We start from the raw sequence: 15,575 nt of genomic DNA, 5'->3' as shown, positions 1-15,575 counted from the left end.
CTTGGGGTGGAGTCTAAGGATTTGAATTTTTTAAGGATAAACATAATTATAGTATATATGCTGAAGTTTGGCAATTAATCTACAATGGAGAGTTTGGAACCAATTAGTAGTTAAAGGCTAATACATAAAAATGAATTCTTCTGTTTCTACAAATAGGAAGTTGATGGTAGTGGAGTGATTGATTGCAAATAATATAGTTTTGGTGTTAGGCAAACCAAAATAATTTGATTAATTCCTATGATTTTGTTTCCTTATAAGACAAAACAGATAAAATTTTGTTGTTTAAATTAAAGTAAAAATATAAGGATCTACCTGTATTTATTGAATGGAATGTGATATATATCTTGATATATATCTTTAAATGGGTTTTAAAATAAGGGTTTATTGTGTGCCTGGGTGGCTCAGTTGGTTAAGCATCTGCCTTTAGTTCAGGTCATGATCTCAGGGTCCTGGGATCAAGCCCCATGTTGGGCTTCCTGCTCAGTGGGGAGTCTGCTTCTCCCTCTCCCTCTGCTGCTCCCCCTGTTTGTGCTCTCTCTCTCTCTTTCTGTCAAATAAATAAATAATATCTTAAAAAAATAATAAAGAAATAAAATAAAATAAGGGTTTATTATTATTTTTGGATATCTTGTTTGAAATTAATAAACAATATTTAAGAACAATGTTAAATAATTAACTATTTAGTGGGCTGCTTTTTTAAAGGCACACCTCCATCCATACCAACTTGTTTTACTTTTTTTTCCTGTTTAGAAATCAGTCAAAGTTAGTTTAGAGGTTACAATCTTCAAATTTCTTGACTGTATCAATGAAAAGTATATATTTCCATTTTTTCAGTAAAATGAGATATTGGAAGTATTTGAAATACTATTATGTCCATAAAGTAATGGGGTCATTTTAAGATATAAATCATACATTATCCAACAAAATCCAGGTCCACTTAAAAATGAGAGTGCCAGTTTTCTTTGTTAGATTTAATCCCCAAAATAAAAAAAATAAATAAATAAATAAGGAAAAGCTTCTACATATAAACCAATGTAAAGGAAAGTCTTATTAAATTCCTACTACCATATCAATGTCTGTCACAATATTCTTCATTGTGATCTGCACCATCTCTATTATGTGTTTATATATTCTCTATTCCCCTCCACACTTCTTGAGGCTTCATCTTTATAAGGCAGAAACAACTGCTCAAATCTGTTTAGAAAACAGTGAAAATCAAGGTTGACAAAGCAATTACCTTGAAGCAAATTTTAAAGATTGAAGTCAGTAAAAATTCAGTGGTTGATTAGTCAAAAATTATTAAGCAGTTAACTTGTATATTGATTGAATAGAATGTTACTAGTTTTTATTAATGCAGAAAATAAGCCAATTTTATTACAAAAAAAAGTTTGGACATCAGTGTAAAATATTGTAGGTTTTTCTAATTTCCACAAGAATGCACTGGACCAATGAAAGGCATTAATTGCATTTGAAGTAGCTTGAACATAATCTAGTTCCAATAAGTTTTTGAGTATTGTAATCCATAGTCTCCAGAGGAGGTTCAGGGAAATTCAAACCTTCACAGAAATCCAGGAAAAATAATTACAGTCAGGTAGGGTGGCCAGCATTTTGTACTTGACCTGGAAATAAAAATGTAGTGAATTGATATGATGTTATTCCCTCCACTGAGAGAAAAGAGAAACTTCACCTGGTGACAGACAAGCGTTGCTTACAATAAACTGTTAAATCTTCTACATCATGAGTATTTATAGTTTACTTATTATTTATTTATTTATCTTATTTGAGTATAGTTGACACAAATATTACATTAGTTTCAGCTGTACAACTTAGTGACTTAACAAGTTTATACATTATGCTATGTTCACCACAAGTATAGCTTCTATCTGTCCCATTACATTGCTATTATAATATCATTGACTATATTCCTTATGCTTTGGTTTTTATTCCTGTGACTTATTCATTCTCTAACTGGAAGCCTGTTATCTCCCTCTTCCCTTCACCCATTTTGTCCAATCCCAACCCCTTTCCCCTCTGGTAACCATCAGTTTGTTCTCTGTGTTTATATTTCTGATTCTGCTTTTAGTTTATTTATTCATTTTTTAGATTCCATTTATGAGTGAAATCATATGGTATTCGTTTTTTCTCAGTCTGACTTATTTCACTTAGCATAACACCCTCTAGGTCCATCCATGTTGTTTCAAATAGCATGATTTCATACTTTTTATGGTTTTATAATATTCCATTTGGGCATATATACCACATTTTCCTTATCCATTTATCTATTGATGAACACTTAGGTTGTATCCATGTGTTGGGTATTGTAAATAATGCTGCAATAAACATAGGCATGCATATATCTTTTTGAATTAGTGTTTTCTTTTTCCTTGGTAAATGTCCAATAACAGAATTATTGGATCCTATGGTATTTCTATTTTTAAATTTTTGAGGGATCTCTATATTGTTTTCCACAGTGGCTGTAGCAATTTACATCACACTCCTTTTAGACTAGCAAGCTAAAAAGACTAAAAAGTAATAATTTTATTAATAACAACAGTGATAATATAGCTTGCTTTGATATCACATGTAAACATTTTTGGACTGTTTAAATCATATCCCCTCCCCCCGCCAAAAAAAAACACAAAAAACAAAAAACTATATCACTGATTACTACTGTATTAGGAGAAAAGTAAATTACTAATGACCAGTATGCAATGAGATAATTATAGGTATGAGGGGAAATTGTAGAGAAGATTCAGAATGTGTCTTTGGCCTTTGTGGCTCCTCTGATTCCTCAACCCATATTTGGCAATTTTTACTACAACTTAAAAATCAGTTTGCTCATTTATAAAATACTGCAATGCCTATTTCAACTTGTTACATTGCAATTAATAAAGTACCTAACAGAACATCTAATTCATAGTAGATAATGAATAACTTTGATTTCCTGTTTTCTTCCTACTTGTTTTGTTGAAAGTTGTGTCATCTCTCTTGCTGCCTTTTAGTTTGCCTGGTACTCCTCATGTCATTCACATTGTCAGAATGTTATTTAATACAAACTAGAGCTACTATCCTTGTTCAAATTTTAGCTCCAACCACATAATTAGTTGCTGGACAAGTTATGTAATCTAAGATTCTTGTTTTAATTCTCAACAAAACAGGGGTAAATAACATAACAAAATAAAACCACAGAAATAGTAGAATCTTAGTATCTCTTTAGATGCAGAATCAACCTGAAACTCTCTACTCTCACTGCCTATCTCATCTGTGATTAACTTCATATCCAACCAATTCATCAGATGATTAGTTTCCTCTTTATATGTTAGCTACTAGCTCATTTTTTCATATAACATGTTATAGTTTCTCTACTAAAGTGTAAAAGTTACAGGAAAATCATTCAAATTGTAAGGATCTCAGACACTAATCCAGAATGCTGCAAAATGGGAAGGAGAGTTTATGAAGAAGTGGGTAGGGACTTGCTCAGATAAAGAAAAGTTGAGACAGTTCATCACCACTAAAACTGCCTTATAAGAAATGTTAGAAGGAGCCCATCATGTTGAAATGCAAAAAATGCTAAACAGCAACATGGAAATATATAAAAGTATAAACTTTGCTGTCAGAGGTAAATATACAGGCAAATACAGAATTATCTAATACTGTAATGGTGGTGCACAAATCACTTTTAATTTAGGTATAGAAATTAATAGGCAAAAGTTTAAAAATAATTATAAAAGAGGTTAATAGATACACAATATAAAAAAAAGATGTAATTTGTGACATCAATAGCAGAAAGTATATGAGGGGAACAAATACAGTGTAGATTTTTTGTACATTATTGAGATTAAGATTTTATCAGCCAAAAATAGATTATTATAACTATAATGTGTTTTATAAGCCTTTTGGTAACCATACAGAAAATACCTGTAGAAGATACATGAAAGTAAATAAAAAAGGAAACAAAGAATACTTCTACAAGAATTCAACAAAACACAAAGGAAGACAGGGAGAGAGGAAAAGAAAGAAAAAAACATCAACAAGACAGAAAGAAAGCAATTAACAAAATGACAATAGTAAGATTTACACTTTCAATCATTGGGAAAAGTTAGCTCTGAGTAACATGAGTCCCTCTATACAATGCCTGAGATACAGTAGATGCTCACAGTTTTATGGACTGTTTCACCTAACTTTTATTTACATGTGCTAAGGTGAGGGGGAGAATATCATTTATTTTTATATTTGCAGAGTTTGGCACAATGTTTAGTACTCAAAATTATTTATTGGATGGAAATGAAAAGGGAAGCTCCAATATATTAAAATCACCACTCTTAGATATGGAATAATTTTGGCCATGATTATGGAAGGAAAGTTACCAACTTTGCAAATTTATTTTCTGTACTGAATTGTCTGTGGGATGCTTAACAAATACTATATATCATTTAGTCCTTATAACAAACACGTGGCAGATATTAAAGTTTTTGTTTTTTTCTTATGAGCACTCAGAAAAATTTTGATGATTCCTCAATTTCATCTAAAACCTTTGTACTAAATATATTTTAATATCATCCTAGAATTTTTGATCAATATATTACCAAAAATTTAGTTCTTATTGTGGGGAAAGAAACTTAAATACATGTCTTATTTACAATGATTGTTCATTTCTTGTTTGTTGCCTCTTCATATTCTCAAGTTTAGTCAACTTTTCTTGAACATTTTCCTCTAAAGATTTCACAAACTATTTCTCTTTTCTCCCACTAAAGTGGTTCAGACTCTGTCATGCTTCTTCCACACTGTTTCAATACCCCCCAGCTCCAGATCTCCTTACATACAGCCTCATTCTTTCTAATTCATTGTCCATACCTCTCCCTGTGTCTCATATAATACAAATCATTAATATAACTTCTAATGGTCATCTTCCTTTGGGAATAAACGTTTTTATCTTTAGAAATCATCTCTTCTAGATTAGACTGTAAGCTCTCTAAGAAAATATATATATATTTTTTTTAAATTGGGGAGATGGTATTGGAGATAATATTTGTGATCTTGAAGTAGATAAAATAAAATTATTCCTGACTTCAATTATTCAACTCCACACTTGCTGTGTCATTTTTAACAGACTGCAAAACTTCTATGGTCCTCAGTTTCCCCATTAGAAATAGAGACAATACAGAACCCACCTATCAAGAGTTTAGCTAAGCTACTCCATGATATTGCTGTCTTGGCATTTATGATGTTTGGCCAAGTGGCCTGCTCCAGCCTTAAAATGACATAGTCCCTCATGCAAGGCATCCCCTAGATCAAAAGCCACAGCAATACATGCACATGTAAATTTCTGAGATGACTTCACAACAGAATATATGATAAACAATCTCTCTCTCGCGGGGCTTTCCTTTTGTGTCTCTTAGATAGTACCCCTGTGGAGCTAACCCAAACCCCCTCTTGGTTTGCATTGAGCAATCTTGTCTTAGCTTTGAAATCTCAAAGTTCTCCACCTACAGACTCCAACAGAGGCCTGTGGCCCATGACTTACTGCTCTCTCTGCCTGCCCCCTGCCTTGACTTTCCCTTGTGGCCCTCGAAGAGTGCCATGTACTTTCTTAGGACATATGATTAATAAATATCTCTATTTCACTCCCTTGTGGCCTTTTGTTGATGCAAGGCTTACCATCTGACACCCCAGTACTCTACTCAATAAATGTTAATTTAACTAAGTCACAACACTACCTGATAACGTTTTTGTACTAATTAACATAATTCACATATAACCTTACCAGGCTGTCTGGTACATTGTAAAAGTTAAATAGGTATTAACTGTTAAACTGCAATTCTGGTTAGCAGAATAGTGAGACACAGTATGGTAATGGGTGCCATAGCTTTGGGATACAATAAGTACTTGAAATAATGAATATAGATATAGTAGCATTCAAAATTGAAAAAAAAAACAACAAGTATGTCTATATCTTTAAGGTACCTAAGTACCCTACCGTATAATTGTTTTATAATCCTAGAGATGTTGTCCCCATTTATTCTCTTTACTCATTCTTTGTGTGCATTTACATTCTATGTAAATAAGCTCAAATGGGTCAGAATTAAGATGATAATGAAGGTGCTTCTTGGGACATTGTTTTACTACTTATTTTCAAGAGTCTTGTTCACAAAGTTCATGGTTTACAAAGGATTCTTTTTTAAATTATTAAATATTTTGTATGTGTTTACTAAACTTAAGACCAACACATTCTTGATTTTCTCCAGGTAAAAGAAAAAATAATAAAAACAAAAACAAGAAGGTTAAAAATTGAAGAAAAACAGTGTGTATAGTGGAAATACATCGCAGTAGGAGAGAGCCACATAAATCATCAGGGTTGCCTGCTGACTTCTATTAAGTCTCAAAAATATGATAATTAGTAGGCACTTAAAAAAACCATGCCATTCTCATTGTGTGATTATTTTTGTTCCTGTTCCATAACTGTTATCTCTCTGCTCTTCAGCAAGTAAATCAAACCTTTGAGGTCTGTCTTTGTAATCATTCTCTCTAGAACTTTATTAGATTCACTGTTTTGTGCCTGTTCTGAAAATGGTACGTTTTAAAAGTGATGTCTCCCACCTACTGAAGATCAAATGCAGCAAAACTCTCCGACCTTTGAAAATGTGGGTGTAACAGTCAGATCGAAGGACAGAAATCAAACAGCAGATGGATGAAATAACTATTTTTTTATGACAAGCATTGAACTTTTCTGAAGCTGCAAATTCCCAGAAAAGTTTTTCTTGATTTCCAAGGTCATTAACAACAGAATAGAGATAAAGTCAGACTAACTCTATCTGCCATTTTGAGTAAAGATTTTCCATGAGTCTGATAGCACAGCTTTATGTCAGATATGTGACATTGGGAGAACCTCTCTTTCCTCTCTAGGAAGTGTGACTGTTTGGCTTGATAATTTGTTTTTTCAAAAAGATTTATATTTGTAGGATTACATTTTTAAGAAATTGTTTATAGCAAGGGTCCCAGGAGTGAATTACATCTTTTTGGATACCAGGTCCTTATTGGAGAAGAGGAAACAATGGCATATAGTGGGCAGAAAAAGTTGATCAATAAGCATGCAGAGATTGGTCTGTGTCTCCCACTCCTCCCTCTTATCTTAAAAATTGATTTTATGGCCTGTGCATGTTATTTTTTCAAAGTATTTATAACTCCCTTGCATGAGCAGAAATGCATGAAGGATGTTCTTAAGAGACTCAGAATTGAGTTTGTAAAGGAGAAGGTGATAAATGATTCCCTACTATGCCTATCACTTTCCCCTGGGTTCAAGTGTTCGTGGGGCAGGACATAACTCAGGAGGGACTGTGGAGATCTGGGTCATTAGTACGTATTGTGAGGAGAGCCTGCCAGGTAGTGTTGAGGTCAGATAGAGAAATGATAACATTAGGGAAAGGGAAACTGATGTGGGCTTCATAAGCTTAGGTACAGAACAAGATGGCTGTTGAAAACTTAAAACAAGATGAAACCCAAGTGCTTATGTAAGTTTGGTTCACAACTATAAGCTCTTAGACTCAAGCAGTGGGAAAAGTGGTTGGATAAATGCAAACAGTAATTTTCTGCTATAAAGTTCTCCTACATTTATCTATAAAATATTTCTTGGCATCTGTAAAGAGCATTGTTTGAGAGGTACCCTTGATTTCCCAGAGACTACTCATTTAAAGCAAATGTTCTAACTAATCCAATCATTTTTTTTGTTTTTATTTTTTATTATTATGTTATGTTAATCCCCATACATTACATCATTAGTTTTTTTTTAATTTTTTTATTGTTATGTTAATCCCCATACATTACATCATTAGTTTTTGATGTAGTGTTCCATGATTCATTGTTTGTGGAAAACACCCAGTGCTCCATGCAGAACGTGCCCTCCTCAATACCCATCACCAGGCTAACCCATCCTCCCACCCCCCTCCACTCTAGAACCCTCAGTTTGTTTTTCAGAGTCCATCATTTCTCAGGGTTCATCTCCCCCTCCGATTCCCCCCCTTTCATTCTTCCCCTCCTGCTATCTTCTTCTCCTCCTTCTTTTTTTTTTTTTTTTTAACATATATTGTATTATTTGTTTGAGAGGTGCAGATCTGTGATTCAACAGTCTTGCACAATTCGCAGCATTCACCATAGCACATACCCTCCCCAAAGTCTATCACCCAGCCACCCCATCCCTCCCAAGACCCACCACTCCAGCAACCCTCAGTTTATTTCCTGAGATTAAAAATTCCTCATATCATTGAGGTCATATGATACATGTCTTTCTCTGATTAACTTATTTCGCTCAGCATAACACCCTCCAGTTCCATCCACATTATTGCAAATGGCAAGATTTCATTCCTTTTGATGGCTACATAATATTCCATTGTATATATATATACCACGTCTTCTCTATCTATTCATCTGTCGATGGACATCTTGGCTCTTTCCATAGTTGGCTATTGTGGACATCGCTGATATAAACATCAGGGTGCACGGACCCCTTCAGATCCCTACATTCGTATCTTTGAGATAAATACCCAGTAGTGCAATTGCTGGATCATATGGTAGCTCTATTTTCAACTTTTTGAGGAACCTCCATACTGTTTTCCAGAATGGCTGCACCAGCTTGCATTCCTACCAATAGTGTAGGGGGGTTTCCCCTTCTCTGCATCCCCGCCAACATCTGTCATTTCCTGACTTGTTAATTTCAGTGATTCTGATTGGTGTGTGGTGATATCTCATTGATGTTTTGATTTGCATTTCCCTGATGCCGAGCGATGTTGAGCACTTTTTCAAGTGTCTGTTGGCCATTTGGATGTCTTCATTGGAAAAATGTCTGTTCATGTCTTCTGCCCATTTCTTGATTGGATCATTTGTTCTTTGGCTGTTGAGTTTAAGAAGTTCTTTATAGATTTTGGATACTAGCCATTTATGTGATATGTCATTTGCAAATATCTTCCCCCATTCTGTCGCTTGTCTTTTGGTTTTTTTGACTGTTTCCTTAGCTGTGCAAAAGCTTTTTATCTTGATGAAATCCCAATAGTTCATTTTTGCCCTTGCTTCCCTTGCCTTTGGCGATCTTTCTAGGAAGAAGTTGCTGAGGCTGAGGTCGAAGAGGTTGCTGCCTGTGTTCTCCTTTAGGATTTTGATGGACTCTTGTCTCACATTGAGGTCTTTCATCCATTTTGAGTCTATTTTTGTGTGTGGTGTAAGGAAATGGTCCAGTTTCATTCTTCTGCATGTGGCTATCCAATTTTCCCAACACCATTTGTTGAAGAGACTGTCTTTTTTCCTTTGGACATTCTTTCCCGCTTTGTCGAAGATTAGTTGACCATAGAGTTGAGGGTCCATTTCTGGGCTCTCTATTCTGTTCCATTGATCTATGTGTCTGTTTTTGTGCCAGTACCATACTGTCTTGATGATGACAGCTTTGTAATAGAGCTGGAAGTCCGGAATTGTGATGCCGCCAGCTTTGCTTTTCTTTTTCAACATTCCTCTGGCTATTCAGGGTCTTTTCTGGTTCCATACAAATTTTAGGATTATTTGTTCCATTTCTTTGAAAAAAGCGGACGGTATTTTGATGGGGATTGCATTGACTGTGTAGATTGCTCTAGGTAGCATTGACATCTTCACAATATTTGTTCTTCCAATCCATGAGCATGGAACGTTTTTCCATTTCTTTGTGTCTTCTTCAATCTCTTTCATGAGTATTTTATAGTTTTCTAAGTATAGATTCTTTGTCTCTTTGGTTAGATTTATTCCTGAGTATCTTATGGTTTTGGGTGCAATTGTAAATGGGATCGACTCCTTAATTTCTCTCTCTTCAGTCTTGTTTTGGTGTATAGGAATGCCACTGACTTCTGTGCATTGATTTTATATCCTGCCACTTTACTGAATTCCTGTATGAGTTCTAGTAGTTTTGGGGTGGAGTCTTTTGGTTTTTCCACATAAAGTATCATATCATCTGGAAACAGTGGGAGTTTGACTTCTTCTTTGCCAATTTGGATGCCTTTTATTACTCTTTGTTGTCTGATTGCTGTGGCTAAGACTTCTAATACTATGTTGAATAGCAGTGGTGATAGTGGACATCCTTGCCATGTTCCTGACCTTAGGGGGAAAGCTCTAATTTTTTTCCCCATTAAGAATGATATTCCCTGTGGGTTTTTCATAGATGGCTTTTATGATAATGAGATATGTACCCTCTATCCCTATACTCTGAAGAGTTTTGATCAAGAAAGGATGCTGTACTTTGTCAAATCATTTTTATCTCCATTTTTCTTTTTCTTTTTACCTTTTGCTTATTTTTAAAATCATTTTATTATTTTTATTTTTTATGAGATCAAAGCACATAGTAACTATTCTTTTGGCAAAGCACCAGACTTGGGGGCAAAGGGGGTGGCGAGAAACAAGTACTATCAAGCTCTAGGTATTTGACATTGAGCAAGTTAATTCACTTCCATTAATTTATATAAAAATGAACATTATAATATTTTATTTACAGTAATATATATTAAAAGTTGCTATTATGTTTACTAGTACATAATTGTTATTCAAAATGTTAGGAGAAACTTTGAATGTAAGCAACTTTGATTGTATGGAACAAGGCATTAGTTGAGTGATAAGGTGTACTATTGCAGCTAAGAGCAAGAGAAGATAAAGATTGCCAGAGAGAGACCAAGGATGTGACAGAAGCAAGTGGGGATGTTTGTCTTACAAAGAGTACATTGCAACTTCCAAAGTCATGCATTCTGTCCCCTATTTCCTCCAGTTTGACTGTGGACCACATTTGTCCCATGGAGTGATCCTGAATAATTGAGTCATGCCATCTCTTGGTTAACATGGAGCTCCAGTCTTTGACATTATGGTGAAAAGTTTCCTGCATGATAAATCTAATAATCTTATTTGAGAAAAAAATAGAATCCAATTTCTATCTCTCCACTGACTTTCAGGATGTTCATTAAGAGTTAAGCTATATATTGTTTTGGAGAGTTGGCAATAAATTAGGAGATAAGAGGAAGATACGATAGTTATAGAGAAAATAATAAATGAGCAATAAAGTAATTTCATTCTATGGTTAAATCCCCCATATATCCTTCAAACACTAATTAACAAAAGCCATAGATTTACCTTGCCTGATGAAACAGTGCAATTAAAGTTCATGTATGCTTGTATTGAATGGTTTAAGACTGGAAAATTTTGTGACATGACATCACCTTAATATTAGAAAGAGAAAAAACGTACAACCAATTCTTTGTCATAGTGGATTTATTTATAATAAATCCTTTGGGAATCTCATTTCAGTTTACCTGAAGTCTTAATTAAAGGTGAGCAAGCACATTTTTAAGGGATGTTATTGGAATAATTTACTCTCTTCCAGTGACATCGAATATTTTAAGATATCCAAACTCAGAATATTCACAAGAAACTGTGATAGTAATCATTTAAAACTTATATAATGATGTTTAGCATTCAAGTTATTTCTATCATTGTAAATACAGATAGTAAGGCCACTTCTTGAAGAGTTAGTGATAGTGAAGAAAGATAGAATGTCATAAAGAAGAAATAATGGAGAAAAGTTGGTTTAAATATCATATGTGAATAGACAGAAAAGATATGGAAGAGGAAACACCAGTGCTAAAAACTCAAATATGAACAGAATTTTATAAATGTTCTAGAGGGCAGGGGATATGAGTAGAAAAGAAAATATCAGCAAATTTATTTATTTATTATTATTTTTTTATTTTATTTTATTTTTTTAAAGATTTTATTTATTTATTTGACAGAGAGAGACACAGCGAGAGAGGGAACACAAGCAGGGGGAGTGGGAGAGGGAGAAGCAGGCTCCTTGCTCCACGGAGCAGGGAGCCTGATGCGGGGCTCGATCCCAGGACCCTGGGATCATGACCTGAGCCGAAGGCAGACGCTTAATGACTGAGCCACCCGGGCGCCCCAATATCAGCAAATTTAAAGATGGATTTGAAGAGACAACACAGAGCATGGCAGCAGCTCAATTAATCCTTTTCTATAAAAAACTTTTTACACCACTGTTTGTTTCTTGATAATTTTACTGATATTTTGCAAGGTCTATGCAAGGCATATATAAATGGTCTATCTATTAGATTATTTGATGTATACTAGTGCATCATCATCAAATGAAATCATCACGAAAACAAACTGAAATTATTAAATATTTTAAAAATAGAATAAACATTGAATAGCTGTAATAATTAATATATGTACACAATTAACAGATTACATGTCATTGAAAAAGCTTCATGAAATAAAAGTTCAGAGAGCTAAGGTCTAGTCACACATTGAAAAGCTGGTAAATGTATAGACAGCAGATCACTCTTATATTCTACACCCCACTGGAAACACTGTGTGAGGGGTGAAAAGAGAAAAAGAAAGAAAATAGTAATGCTTCTTTGGGTAGGCATGAAGCAAAGTGTTTTCAGACAAGTACCAGTATTGCTCTGGCTTCATTCTTACAAGCAGAGAGAAATTGATACACCTCAGCACATTTGTAGGTGGAATTAATGAAACCGATCTTTAAGTTCATAAATCTCAGTAGACATGACATTGGGTATGGTTAGTCAGAGGATATGGCCATTCACCCTATTCATGCCATGGATGGCTTTCCAGTCTTTTATGCACTCTGATCACCTTATCTAAATATATGATTGTTATTTATTATAGATATAGCTCCTATGGACACTAGTTTCTTTGTTAAATTTTTATAGTTTTATGGGTTCTTATCTAAGCACATAAGACTATATAAAAGCCAACCTGATAAACTCTTTAATTACTAAAAGTCCATATATTAAGGAAAAACAAGATTTGAAGAAATCATTGTATAAGTTGCAAGTGTCTGTATGTAGAGGACCTCAGAGAAGCAGGGTTCCTTCACTTGTTCTACATTCCACCCTTTTTCCTCCATAATGTCAACACTATTTTTGGCAAGGATACTGACAAATAATCTTAATATGCCATGATCAAAGTACTTAAAATAATGTAAAATAAAATCTCCTTTGAAACCTTGAACTAATAAACAGACTAATTTATTCTTCAGAGAGGTTTTATAACTATTTGTAGATAGCAAGCAATGATACTTTCCTATTTTCAGTAACCAGTGAAGGCCAATGGTCATCTTTGAACTAGAATTTAAGTTCACTAAGTTCTAATATTGTGCCAAAGGACATTTAACTGGCCTATGAGATCATAGACTAATGAATGACGAAAAAGCCTATATCAGAACACATAACCAGACTCAAAAGGCATAAGAAAGGCCTTTTAATAGACCCTTAGGTATATTAATTAAAGGCTAATACATTCTTTAAATTTCTTGAGTTTAATAAGATTTACTATTTGGGATCATAGTTACAGAGTTATTTTCAATACCTGAATACTGAGTTTTGTAATATTTAGATAGCAATGTTCATACCCTAAGTTGCAAAGTCGCAAGTGGTAACCAATAGGCTCTGTGGAAGATTGAATAAAACCATCACCATTCAAAAAATTTGATCCCTGATTAAAAAAAAAAAAAAATCCACCTATGAACTTATTCATCCAACACCAGACCAAAATGTTCCTGATGAACAATCCTATTCTTAATAAGAACAATATTTCAGAGATCTGAGAGAGAGTAAAATTTCAAATTAATTTTATAAAGAAGTTTAAGGAACACCTGGGTGGCTCAGTCAGTTAAGCATCAGACTCTTGGATTCAGCTCAGGTCGTGATCTCAGGGTTGTGAGAATGAGACTGGCATCAGGCTCCAAGCTCAGTAGGGAGTCTGTTTGAGATTCTCCTTCTCCTTCTGCTCCCCAATAAATAAATAAATAAATAAATAAATAAATAAATAAATAAATCTAAAAAGAAACAGAAGTTTTATACAACATACAAATCTAAAATTATAGGCTGTGTTTATCAAGTTGCAAAATTTTGCAATATATATGCTAATATCATAGTAACCCATACAAGACAAAATGTTAGGGTAATAACTATAATAAAGTCAGTGTAAAACACAAACAGCAGCTTGAACATGCTGAAGAACAATCAAAGGCAAGTGGGCATGGAAGAAGATTCATCTTAGAAAGAAAAGAACTGTATACATTGATTAAGATCTATGTTGATATGCTTTTTCTTCTGAATGTCTTGGCTTGGGTTAATATCAATGATTTAAGCTCCCAATTTTAGAAATTAGAAAAAGAAGAGCAAATTAATCCCAAATAAACTAAAGGAAATAAATAATAAAGATAAAAGAAGAAATCAATGGAATAAAAAACAGAAATTAAAGTAAGTTGAAAATACCCAAAAAGGGTCCATTAAGCAAAGATTAATTGTGAAATTACTTTAAGACTGAAAGAGAGAAAGATGCATACATTGCCAAGAACAAGAAAGAAGGAGGGACATCATAGACTCTATGCAAATTATCAGGTAAGGAATTAGTACTAACAACTCAACTGAGGCAAAGTTGACAACTTAGAGAAACAGACAAGGTTTTGAGGTTGGTGAAAGCAATGGTTAAAGGCAAAGATTTGATAAAGAACAAGTAATAAAACACAGGGCAAATCAAAAGCAGTAACATTGATATGAACAAAACTAACAAAGTAAAATATTATGAATGACACCTCTCTACCAAGACTGATGGAGCAACAAAACAGAGCAAAAAAGATGCAAATAAATACTAAATGCCAAGAAGGAAATATTGCATATGCAAGATACAGTTTAAAATAAGAAAAAAAGGGGGTGCCTGGGTGGCTCAGTCAGTTAAGCATCTACCTTCAGCTCCGGTCATGATCCCAGGGTCCTGGGATCGAGCCCCATGTTGGGGTCCTTGCTCAGTGGGAAGCCTGCTTCTCCCTCTCCCTCTGCCTGCTGCTCCCCCTGCTTGTGCTCTCTCTCTCTGTGTGTCAAATAAATAAAATCTTTGAAAAATAAAATAAAATAAGAAAAACATTCAATTACTATATATCAACATATTTTAAAATCTATGAAATAACCACATATTTGGAAACTATAAAATGCCAAAATTTTTGGAAGAAACAGTAAAAAAAAAAAATTATATTATAAACAAAGATCCATGTGGTATTTAGATTTAGAAAGTTAAAATATTTATTTGATAGAAGTCTGTTAGGGGCACCTGGGTGGCTCAGTCAGTTAAATGTCTGACTCTTGGATTTCAGCTCAGGTTATGATCTCAGGGGCACAAGATGTAGCCACATATTGAGCTCCTCACTTAGCGGGGGAGTCTGCTTGAGATTCTCTCTCTCCCTCTGCCACCATTCCCCCCCATCTAAAATAAATAAATAAATCCTTTAAAGAAAAGTTTTGTTAAAAGTGCCTGCTAGAGTGAAATAGTAAATTTATGTCAAAGCTAAAAACTTCTGATTTTCATTGTTTGCCTTTAATATTTTGCTTTTTTTTTTTTTTTTTTTTTTTTTTTGCTTAACAACCAAGAGGATAGGCAGGCAACACGTTATAAAAATGTATAGAATTATAATTGTGAGTTAAATTTCACCTAAATTAATAATAATAATGAATATAACTTTGAAATATCACTATCTCCTACACCAC

Source organism: Halichoerus grypus, chromosome 4, assembly GCF_964656455.1.
Source record: "Halichoerus grypus chromosome 4, mHalGry1.hap1.1, whole genome shotgun sequence".
In the NCBI taxonomy this organism is placed as follows: Eukaryota; Metazoa; Chordata; class Mammalia; order Carnivora; family Phocidae; genus Halichoerus; species Halichoerus grypus.
The sequence above is the reverse complement of the archived record's forward strand: the minus strand, read 5'-3'. Positions refer to the sequence as shown.